Source organism: Nyctereutes procyonoides, unplaced genomic scaffold, assembly GCF_905146905.1.
Source record: "Nyctereutes procyonoides isolate TBG_1078 unplaced genomic scaffold, NYPRO_anot_genome, whole genome shotgun sequence".
Classification (NCBI taxonomy): Eukaryota; Metazoa; Chordata; class Mammalia; order Carnivora; family Canidae; genus Nyctereutes; species Nyctereutes procyonoides.
The window spans coordinates 1,071,998-1,085,145 of record NW_026575159.1 but is presented as its reverse complement, the minus strand read 5'-3'; positions in this window follow the sequence as shown (position 1 = coordinate 1,085,145).

The following is a 13,148-nucleotide window of genomic DNA, read 5'->3' as shown; positions in this document are numbered from 1 at the left end:
CTAATGTGGGAGCTGACAAGTATATCAATCAATTAATAACAAAAGTAAAGACATACTTAGATAATAATACACTAGTAGTAGGAGGCTCTAACATGGCACTTTTTTGCAAATGACAGATCTTCTAAGTACAACATCAAAGAAACAAGACCTTTAAATGGTACACTGCACCAGATGGATTTCACAGATATATACAGAACTTTGCATCTGAACACAACTGAATACACATTCTTCTCAAGTGCACATGGAACTTTCTCCAGAATAGACCACAAATCACACAGATAGTGGGTCACAAATCAGGTCTCAACTGATACCAAAAGATTGGGATTGTCCCCTGCATATTTTCAGACCACAATGCTTTGAAACTAGAACTCAATCACAAGAAGAAATTTGGAAGAAACTCAAACACATGGAGGTTAAAGAGCATCCTGCTAAAAGATGAATGGGTCAACCGGGAAATTAAAGAAGAATTAAAAAGATTCATGGAAACTAATGAGAATGAAGATACAACCATTCAAAATCTTTGAGATGCAGCAAAAGCAGTCCTAAGAGGGAAATATATCACAATACAAGCATGCCTCAAAAAAATTGGAAAAAAATTCATATACACAAGCAAACCTTGCACCTAAAGGAACTGGAGAAAGAACAAAAAATAAAACCTACACCAAGCAGAAGAGAATTAATAAAGATTTGAGCAGGACTCAATGAAATAGAGACCAGAAGAACTATAGAACAAATCAACAAAACCAAGAGTTGGTTCTTTGAAAGAATTAATAAGATAGATAAACCATTAGCCAGTCTTATTAAAAAGAAAAAAGACTCAATAAAATCACAGATGAAAAAGGAGAGATCACAACCAATATCAAGGAAATACAAACGGTTTTAAAAACATATTATGAGCAGCTATACGCCAATAAATTAGGCAATCTAGAAGAAATGGATGCATTTCTGGTAAGCCACAAATTACCAAAACTGGAACAAGAAGAAATAGAAAACCTGAACAGGCCAATAACCAGGGAGGAAATTGAAACAGTCATCAAAAACCTCCCAAGACACAGAAGTCCAGGGCCAAATGGCTTCCCAGGGGAATTCTAACATTTAAAGATGAAACGATACCTATTCTACTAAAACTGTTCCAAAGGATAGAAAGGGATGGAACTTCCAAACTTGTTTTATGAGGCCAGCATCACCTTAATTCCAAAACCAGACACAGACCCCACCAAAAAGGAGAATTATAGACCAATATCCCTGATGAACATGGATGCAAAAATTCTCAACAAGATACTAGCCAATAGGATCCAACAGTACATTAAGAGGATTATTCACCATGACCAAGTGGGATTTATCCCCGGGATGCAAGGCTGGTTCAACACTCATAAAACAATCAACGTGATAGATCATATCAACAAGAGAAAAAACAAGAACCATATGATTCTCCCAACAGATGCAGAGAAAGCATTTGACAAAATACAGCATTCATTCCTGATCAAAACTCTTCAGAATGTAGGGATAGAGGGAACATTCCTCATCATCGTAAAAGCCATCTACAAAAAGCCCACAGCAAATATCATTCTAAATGGGGAAAAACTGGTAGCCTTTCCCCTAAGATCAGGAACATGCAGGGATGTCCACTCTTACCACTGTTATTTAACATAGTACTAGAAGTTCTAGCCTCAGCAATCAGACAACAAAAAGAAATAAAAAGGCATTCAAATTGGCAAAGAAGAAATCCAACTCTCCCTCTTCACAGATGACATGATTCTGTACATAGAAAACCCAAAAGACCCCACCCTAAGATTGCTAGAACTCATACAGCAATTCGGCAATGTGGCAGGATACAAAATTAATGCCCAGAAATCATTGACATTTCTATACACTAACAATGAGATTAAAGAAAGAGAAATTAAGGAGTCAATCCCATTTATAATTGCAACCAAAAGCATTAGATACTAGGAAGATACCTATACCTATACAAAGGTAAATACCTTTGGTTAGGTTTCTAACCAAAGATATAAAGGATCTATACCCTAAAAACTACAGAACACTTCTGAAAGATATTGAGGAAGACACAAAGAGATGGTAAAATATTCCATGCACATGGATTGGAATAATTAGTGTTGTGAAAATGTCAATGCTACCCAGGGCCATTTACACATTCAATGCAATCCCTATCAAAATACCATGGACTTTCTTCAGAGAGTTGGAACAAATAATCTTAAGATTTTTGTGGAATCAGAAAAGACCCCAAATAGCCAGGGGAATATTGAAAAAGAAAACCAGAGCCAGAGACATCAAAATGCCAGATTTCAAGTTGTACTACAAAGATGTGATCATCGAGACAGTGTGGTACTGGCACAGAAACAGACACATAGATCAATGAAACAGAACAGAGAACCCAGAAATGGGCCCTCAACTCTATGGTCAACTAATATTTGACAAAGCAAGAAAGACTATACACTAGACAAAGGACAGTCTTTTCAATAAATGGTGCTGGGAAAATTGGACAGCCACATGCAGAAGAACGAAACTAGACCACTCTCTTACACCATACACAAAGATAAACTCAAAATAGAGGAAAGATCTAAATGTGAGACAAGAATCCATCAAAATCCTAAAGGAGAACACAGGCAACACCCTTTTTGAACTTGGCCACAGCTACTTCTTGCAAGATACATCTATGAAGTCAAGGGAAATAAAAGCAAAAATGAACTATTGGGACTTCATCAAGACAAAAAGCTTCTGCACAGCAAAAGAAACAGTCAACAAAACTAAAAGACAACCTACAGAATCGGAGAAGATATTTGCAAATGACATATCAGATAAAGGGCTAGTATCCAAGATCTATAAAGAACTTATTAAACTCAACACCAAAGAAACAAACAATCCAATCATGAAATGGGCAAAAGGCATGAACAGAAATTTCACCAAAGACATACACATGGCTAACAAGCACATGAGAAAATGCTCCACATCATTTCCTATCAGGGAATTGCAAATCAAAACCACAATGAGATACCACCTCACACCAGTGAGAATGGGGAAAATTAACAAGACAGGAAACAACAAATGTTGAAGAGGATGTGGAGAAAGGGGAACACTCTTGCACTGTTGGTGGGAATGTGAACTGGTGCAGCCACTCTGGAAAATTGTGTGGAAGTTCCTCAAAGAGTTAAAAATAGAGCTACCCTATGACCCAGCAATTGCACTACTGGGGATTTACCCCAAAGATACAGATGCAGTGAAAGACCGAGACACCTGCACCCCAATGTTTATAGCAGCAATGTCCACAATAGCCAAACTGTGGAAGGAGCCTCGGTGTCCATCGAAAGATGAATGAATAAAGAAAAAGTGGTATATATAGACAATGGAATGTTACTCAGCCAATAGAAACGATGAATACCCACCATTTGCTTCGATGTATATGGAACTGGAGGGTATTATGCTGAGTGAAGTAAGTCAATAAGAGAAGGACAATCATCATATGGTTTCACTCGTATGGGAAATATAAAAAAATAGTGAGAAGGATTATAGGGGAAAGGAGAAAAAATGAGTGGGAAAAATCAGAGAGGGTGACAAATCATGAGAGACTCTTAACTCTGGGAAACGAACAAGGGGTAGTGGAAGGGGAGGTGGCTGGGGGGGGTGACTGGGTGACGAGCACTGAGGCGGGCACTTGACAGGATGAACACTGGGTGTTATGCTATATGTTGGCAAATCAAACTCCAATAAAAAAAATATACAAAAAGAAAAAAGAAAATGTTTGAATGTTTGAGATACTCAAGATTCTAACTTTTTCATGTTTCAAAATATTTCTGTCCAGAAAAGATTGTTAATAACCTCAAGAGACCTCTGTGTGTGTGTGTGTGTGTGTGTACGTATGCCATTTATGACAATTGGCAACACGGAATGATTACTGACTTGGAGGATTAAGTTATGAATGATACAGCACAGAGAAAACCTGAAAGAACACATTTTTAAATGCAAGGTCTGAGTGCTGATTGACATACTTTGTACGATAGTAAAATCTGGCAGGTGCATTAACTTGCATTCCTCTGATCTGTACACATCCACACTTGTCTTCTTAGGGTACTTGGTAATAAGCTTCTTTAAAGATCCCTGAGTAAGCACTGCAGATAATATCTGGAGTATGTAGCACTCAGTCCTTTTAGAATGGCTTTTTCCTGCTCCTTTCGTTTTCTTAAGAAAATGTCAGTTTAATCATTTCCTAATGCTTTGATAATGTGTTTCTTTACATAGCTGTAGAACACTCACTTCACTGTTTTAAAAGCAGGAATGTAGATGTAAAAGTGCCAGTTAAATGAGATTACTTTTTCCTAATGAAATAACCAAAGAGGAGTTTAAAGTTTCCTAAACTTGCATGACATTTTCAGAGCAAATAATAAAGTTCTAGCCCTCTAGAGTGTCTCTTATTCAAGAGATTAACACTTTAACATCATATCCTACTGGAATACAATCAATTATTGGAAAATAGGGAATTTATTTATCTGAGGCAATCTGTCATACAAAAGGTGAGTTAACCTCCAGGTGAGTGGAAATGTTAGCAGCATTGGACAATAAAAAGGAGAAGGACACTGGGACCAGATAGATTGGGCAGGTACCATCACTAACCCTGATGTGGGACTGACCTTAGCAGGGTTAGCAGGGCTTTAGCAAACTCAGACTTTTGGGAGGCCGGCAACACTATAAAACATAAAACATCTAATTCAGCAAGTGAGAAACTGATAGAAGAAGTCAGGTGGCAGAAATCCTCAGGATGGAGAGGTGACTGTGTTTCTGCTCAGTCTCTCTGCACATCCATCTCAGTGGGGAGCCAATTTTGCCTTGGAGACAGAAGCCTAGTCCCATAGGTTAGGGCAATATGACAGGAATGGGGGCAAGAATACGGAGATGAACAAAAGGGCAAATGGCTTATATGAGGCCCAGTATGGGGGCAGAGCCCAGCAGCAGAAGCCCAGAAGAACAGCAGGAAAGATGATGAGATCATAGTCAGGAGGAGAGAGTAGGTCTGGCAAAGGCTAGGGAAAGTGCCAGTTTCTTGGTCAAGCAAGTTGAAGTTCAGGGTAGCACTATGAAAATTTACCGCTTTAAATTTGACTTGTTTCCAAAAGTGAGAACCCACTACTGGGGTCAGGGAAGTTCTAGGCAGTAGGGGCTCACCCCAGCACTTGAGATTCAGAGATAGTGAAACTTATTCTAGCCCTCAACAAATAGTGAGCCAAAAAAGTTACAACACATGCAGTGTAGGTAGAATTGGGCTTGGGACTGTGACAGGGTGTAGCCTGTCATGGAAAGTGGACAGGAATGGGGGAAATGGGCAATCATGTTCTCCTGCACGTTTACACCACTCCCGGAATCTCTAGAACAGCATCTTTCCAACTAAGATAGAGAAAGCTGCATTAACACGGGCTTCTTCATGTTGTAAACATACTAAAATAGTTAAGTCATAATACTTTATAATACTTTTGTAACACTTTGAGGTACAATTCAGTTTCCTGCAATATCTGAATCTCAAGAAAAGCTTATTTTAGGATCTTTTTGGGTAACTAATGATACAAACCACATTGTCTCTCTCATGAGTCACTGAAATACAGGAGTGTGGATATTTAATGCTGGGTCTGAATTTCAGAAGGAACAATGGAAACTTCTGCTTTTCAAATTGGCCTTCAGAATGGTCATGTGTTCAGATTTCATCAAGGAATGCCTCAGGACTCCCTGTTGATAAAAGTTGATGTAATCACTGCTAAGCTGTTCTATTCCCCAAAATTTAAACAGCAAAATGAGCACTAATTTCCCCCTAATAAGGAGGAAACCTCTTATTGGTTTGGGAAACCAAACCTCTCTCTCCCTCTAAAGGATGAAAGTCTATGGCCTCAATATTTACATGTTATGTAGTGCAGGTGTTCCATTTCCTGCAGAATTTTTTTTTCTTTTACATCCTGTCATGACTGGTTTTCTAAAAGTATCTCTCCTATAAGATGTGATCTTGCATTCAAATGCACGGGCTGGTAACCATGACTGGTTGACCTCCCCGAGATAGTTTTCCTTATCTCCTTTGCATTACATATTGTTTGTCCCTCCAGATTCACTCTTCACCCTTCACCCTGCTCTGTGCCGTAGGAACCTGACATTTGTAGACCACATCAACAGCTTTCCTTTCATTCTGGCTTCCAGATGGGTTTAGCCAGTGGGAGGCACTGGCAAGAGATCAGAGGGCAAGAGGAGAGAGAGGTTTGGTGTTTATTGCCCTGGCTCCTGCACCGTGGAGCTCTGGGTGCCAATGATTGCCTTGCTGCAGGGAAGACCACAGACCCTGCCAAACTGCTTGGTTCCACTCTCAGCTCTGTCCTCTTGCTCCTTTGTCCCTGGGGATGGACACAGCTCCTGGCCATTGCTAACCTCAGGATGTTTCCTCAGCCATTTGGCTTCCCTTGACCCTACACACATCTTTGAAAATGGTCTCTTCATTCAACTCTATTAAATTGCCTTCTGACTATACCATCTGTTTCCTGCCAGGCCCCTGAATGATACCACCTCTGTCTATTTATTTCATGGTTTCCCAACACTTTCAGGATATGCTGATGAGCCAACATCATGAAGAGGAATTGCAACTCTTCCTTGGGTCTCTTGAAAGGCAAGGCAATCAGTTACAATTGAGAGTTAAAATGGAGCTCAAGGATTGATTATCGGTGGGTTTCAATTATCCTTGTTACACTTATTCTATCTTGCACAGAGAATTGGGAACTGGCTATGTCAAGACTAAGTTGACACACATCACAGAAGGTATACAGTAGTCTATCTACTCATTATGAGATTTTTACTGAGTATGTCCCACTGATCTTCCATTTCTCGAAATGCTTTTGATGTGGGTTTAATTCTATGTTCTGACAGAGAAAGGGTCTCACATCTTCAGTCTCCAATGTAATCTTTACATGATTGTCAAAAATGCAACTATTTGTCCCCAGGCTTAAAGTGCCAGCTCCAAAAAGAGGTCAAAGATTCTCCCCAGGAACATCTACAACATTCAAGCACATAGTTAAGATGTTCATTTTATCTCATGCTTTCCTTCAGTCTGATGTTAATTTGAGTGTCATATTTCCATAGGCCCAGTCTGTACTGACACATTTTAAAAACAGAATAATACACAGTTCGTACTTTCTTTCTAAGACTGCAAGTCTACCTGCTGTGCTGTAGAAACATTAATAGGCCAAATTTAAACCCTTAAAAGTGTAATGTACCACTTCCCTTAATAAAAGTCACTTTTCTTTAATAATTTTCACATATAACTCTTAGAATGCTTCTTACTTCCATACTCAGTAGGTTATAATTTGATTTAAAGAACAAGATAAAAAAATAAAACCTTTTAGGAAGCAACCAATAGCAAGTCTTTCCTGGTTAATTATCAAGAAAATAAAATGTTGCTCTGCATGTGGCATAGTTTTGCTTTGTTTTTAAAAACTTTTGGTCAAAAATTATGGAAATAAAATCTTATAAATAGTAACATTTTCAATCATTAATTGCTTTTGGAATTGGAGACTCCTTGAAATTCAGAATCCTTCTAGTAATAACAGTTGTAGACAGAAATAGCATTGCTAATTATTTTTCACTAACAACACTGCTGCTGTGAGATGAGTAGCTATTTTTCCTAATTTAGGAAGTGTTGGATAACTTGACCAAACCGTGTTTTGAGATTTCACTAGAAGTTCTGCAATTTTATTGTCATGCTTATGTTCAATCCATTATTCATTTTCCTTCCTTCCTTTGCTTTTAAACCGTTAAATTTGAGATTAAAGCAAAATGTGTCACTTGCATGGCCCTAAAATGAGCTGGAATTGCATTAGACCAGCTTCTTAAGGAATGGGCTTTTAGAGTCTCCAAACATGGTTCAATTTTTAGTTATGCCCCTAGTTATGCAACTAGTTATAGAACTAGTTACACAATGGTTTCTTTGTTGCTTTACAATTTTACATTCACACACACACACGTACCCATTACAGTACATATGACTGGGAGCATATTTAAGTCTCCATAGTTTATTGCCTTTGTGTAAAATAAACTATGTGCAAAACAAATGATCATGGTTATGACTGTTATTATGATGTCTGTGCTTTAGGAATTCTGTACACAATTAATTAACTGCCAAGCAGGGTAATTTTGTTAAGTTGCATTGCCAGATGATGAGATTTTTCACTCCAAATATGTGGAAGGAAAAACATCTCCAACAGTTGTTTTTTTAATAAAAGAAATTATTTAAACATTTTGTGGAGGAGGTTCACAAAAACCAACCAGCTATAGCATAGTATAGGGAGTGACCAAAGAATTGGGTTATAGCCTCAGCGTTTTTAATGAACAGCCTTTTAATCTTGAGGAGATCAATAAAAACCTTTTGGGTTTCAGTTTTCTTGCTTGTTAAAAGAAATTGGACTTAAATGAACCCTGGGTTGCAATCAAACTTTCAACATTATGATTCCATTCTTGGTGTATATGGCATAGCAGTTAAACACCTGGGCTTCAGGATCTCTGCTGTAGCGTAAATTCTCACTCTGCCACTTTTACTCTCTGTAGGCTTGGGTGAGTTTCTTACTTCCTAACACCTAAATTCCTAATAAAAAAAGGGAGATTCAATAGTGCACTGGAGCTGGCTCACAGGGACTTGGGAAAGGGTTGTGCACACCTCTTCAGTGATGTCATGCTGGTAGTTTGAATTGGCCATGATGGGAAAATTTACACCACGGACAAGGAAATCAGCAAAAGCACAAACAGAGCTCTCTGCTTTCCCTGGAGAGCCAGTTGTTAGACATTTAGCAGCATAGCACTGGAGATGAAATGGAATATTTATTTAATAACTGTTCTTGAGTGTTTTTAGTATTATAGGAAATAAATCATGCAAACAACATCATGTAACCCCATCCTAAATATATATTATGCTTTTCATAAGTATTATTTTCATTTTATTACAAGTGATCATCTATTTTAAAAGTTAGAGGAAAATATGATGCTATTTTACAAATCTTGCTGATTCTAAAAACAAGTAAAGCTCTACTAAAATTTGCCTGAGTCTCACTTTTGCTCAGTTACTGAGTTCCAAAACAAGAAAAAGAATTCCATGTCTAATTCTGTTACTTACAGTTCCTCTGTTAAGCGCTGGCCCTGACAGACAGTTTTCCTCTTTACAATTTGAGCAAGGATTTGTCTTCTTTGGTTGTAAAGTCTGGATATACCTGATAGCAGCCCCATGATACATTTTTCCTAATTTAAGAAAAGGTGACTAGATTATTTTATAGGCAATCCTGATCCTCATCTAATGCTCCCTGTCTCAGTCCATCTTGTTCCAGCCTGAAACCCAAAAGACCTCTTTCATTCTCCTCCTCCCTGACTGCTTGCCCCACTCAATTTCACATCCAAAATAGCTCTCCAACCTGCTTACCTTCCCTATCTCCTTTCCCACCTCAGGCATTCAAACCACTGGTGCTGCTGTGAGGACGACTGAAAAGTCTCCTCCCTGCCCTCCTCTGCTCACCAGCCTCTGTTCTTCCAGCACACTCATCTGCCACAACATTCTTCTGCTTGGAACACAACAGGGCCTTCCCACTGCTCCTCCCATGACAGTGTGACCTTCCCCCAGCCCACAGGGTCCCACTCAGTCAGGTACCCTGCCTCCCACTGAGAGCTGTGCTCTAGCCTCTTAGACTTTCTTTCTGTTCTTTGAATGAGCCAAGCTTCCTTTGTCTGGAATGTTCTTCTCTCCCCCACTGCCTCCTTCTTCACTTTATCTAGACCCCACTCCAGGTTATTACCATTTTGTCAGGAAATCCCTTCCGGACTCCAAGGCTTTCTTTACACAAAAGGTGATCCAGCCTGTTAGAGCACATACCTGCTTGTAATTTTACATTCATTCTTCCTATTAATTACTTGGCATCTATCTTCCCCACTAGACTGAGTGACACAGGCTAGATTTATTTAGCTAATAACTGTATCCCCCACAACAAACACACTGGCTGGCACATATCTGGCTAAATGAAAAAACAAATTGCCAGAGTAAACTGTGGTCTGCCCAGACAATGGAATATTATTCAGCACTAAAAAAAAAAAAAAAAAAAAAAAAAGAACTATCAAGCCAAGAAAAGACATGGAGGAACCCTAAATGCATCCTACTAAGTGAAAGAAGCCTACATACTGTAAGAAGGCTACATACTATATGACTCTTACTACAGGAGATTCTAAAAAAGGCAAAAGTTTGGGGATAGTAAAAGACCTGTAGTTGCTTGAGATTTGTGGAGAGGGAAAGATGACTAGCCAAGAGACTGGAGATTTTTGTAACTACTCTGCATGATACTATAATAGTAGATACATGTTACAATACATTTGTCAAAAACCCATAGAAAATACTATGCCAAGAGTGAACTCTAATGGAAAGTATGGACTTTGGGTGATAATGACGTGTCAACGCAGCTTCATCTTCCATCTTTCAGGTGTCATACATCAAGTGTGACCTCCTGGGAGAAGTCTTCCTTGATCAACAAATCTAAAATACCACTCCTCCCCTGACTACCCAATTAAAATAGCTCCCTTCCACCTTGTTTTATTTTACTTATAGCATTTAATTATGTGAAATGATCTTAGTCATGTATTTCTTTTCTTTTTCTTACTGTCTTACCCACTAGATGGTAAATCTTATCAGAGCAGAGACTTAATTTGTCTATTTCATTGCTGCATACCCAGCATTCAGGCATCTGGCACATAATAGGTACTCGATAAATATTTGTTGAATGAATAGATAAATGTGCTTTCTCCCCTTTCCCCACAAAACTTAGCTCTGCATAGCATCTATATTTTTCTCTAATATGGTTTTGTAGGGACCAAAGGCAGGCCACCCCAAGTTAGGTCACTTTGGCATGAAGATTATTTTGAGGTAAAGAGCAATTGAAACCCAACAGATTCAGGAAAAGCTCCCTACCTCCCCCGCTGAGCTGCCTGAAAAGAATTCAGATAGAGAACCTGCTCCAGGAAGAGACCTATCACCACAAAGAACTACATTATAATATAAACAAGGTATGGTAGACAGGGAGGAACTTGACAAGACCTACTCGATCAAAGTCCTTTATGCCCCATTGTTTCAAAAGTGTCCCAGCACACATTTGTTTACCAACCATTTGCTCTTTTTCATTTTCCTGTAAATCACATTCTTCCCTTTAAAGTTCCAGATCCCTTCCCCTTCTCCTTAGTTCAGAATGACATAAATACCTCATTTTGTCTGTCTTTGGAATTTCCATGTCTATGTGGATTCCTCATAATACAAAATCGAATTTGATTATCTCCTGTTAATCTGTCTCATGACAATTTGATTTTTAGTCTAACTGGAAAGACCCATTAAGGGGAACAGGAAATTCTTGTTCCCTCAGAGTTTTCTGAAACTCAAATTTTTGTTAGAGATTTTGCATCTTCTCGGGTTTTCTTTAAAAAAAAAACAAAAAAACTTTCAGTTAAAAAAAAATCCTTACTACAGATATATAACAACTTACAATACATTTTTTAATGCACAATGTTTACAAATACCTAAAAATGTTTTCTATATTTTCGGGAAGGAAAAACATTTTCATACTCTTCAAAACTTCCAGCTGGTCTAAGAATCAAATTGATATGAGACAGATTCACAGAAAAAAGGAAAACAATAGTTTAAGAACATGTAAACCTCCTCCCTGTATGCACGGGAGAGACCCAGGAAAATTGAGCAACTCTCTTAAATGGCCGGAACTGCCACCTGAAATATCATTTCAGCCTAAAGACAAAGAAGGTGTTAGGGGTAGAGAGTCAGTTATGAAAGGTAACCAGAAGACACAGAAAAAGCACAAAAACGGTAAGGTTGTTACGCAGATTTAAGTCCATGCCTTTTCCATTGGTAACAGTTCCTAAAGATTTAGAGTCATCCTCCTGTTCCAAAGGGACACAGGCTTGCAAATGGAAATTTCCCCTATACTGTAAGTGAATCATGGTTTTCAGAGCATCCCCTGTGTCTGCTGTTTCTTAGAAATAGCCAGCTTAAAATAAGCAATATGCCAAAGAGGCATATTTTAGGGTGGCAACATTTGCTTCCCTACGATATTAAAGGAGCATAACCTAAGACAGGACAGAGTTGGTTTCACTCCACCTAACTACTCCTTAAGTAGTAGTTGTGCCTCTGAAAACATAACTTTTGGTTAATCTAATCTGAAGTACATAGAGTAATGCAATTCGCTATGTTTTTGTATAATTGTTTTATTTAGAAAAAGAGTTAACATATCCCTAGTTATGTGCTAGACACTAGAATATAAAAACAAAGCAGCTCCTGCCTGCATGGAGTCTACAATATGACAAAGGGATTTCTATGCTAAATTTTTCTTCATAAATAAAATGTTTTCTTCCTTATCCCTTCCATTTTGCATTTATTTATATCTATATCTTGATATAGATTTCCAAAAATCGAAGTACAATTGGACTTTCAAATTTTTTTCAGTGTAGCATACCCTCTCCTCTTTTTTTCTCTTTGAATAATCAGATGATCTCTTAGGAACTTGTTTTCTTTATATGCAAAATTGGAGAAATATGATTCTTCCTTTCAACTGAAGAATATTTAAAACAGCACAGTTAAGAACATTTAGAACAGCAAAAACCAACAGCAAGATATTATAAAAGGCTGAGACATTCTTCCCTTTTTGGGACAAGTTTCCTAATAGTTGCTTTTTAATTCGAACAATCCACTGATCTTATTAACACTTTTTTTTCTATTTCTGTATTGCTGCTAAATTGTGGCAATTGTTCATTTACTCACCTATTCAACTGTTGCCAAATTCTTGGGCACTTGCCATTCACAAAAATTGTTAGATTTATGTTAGCAAGCAAAAAAAAAAATCAGTTTTAAACAAGTATGCCTTCCAACCATAAATATGTAAACCAAAAAAAAGTTGAATATTTTCATTTAAACAGATCTTTAAGTAAACACTCACTTATGACTTTAGTCCTTGAATATGCTAACTTCAGCTGTAATGAAATGCAAATAACTATGTTAATGCAAATGTTAAAGCCACAAATTCAAACATAAAAAAGTCAAGAAATGCAAAAGTTAAGGTTCTCCTAGAAACATTAACTCACTCAAA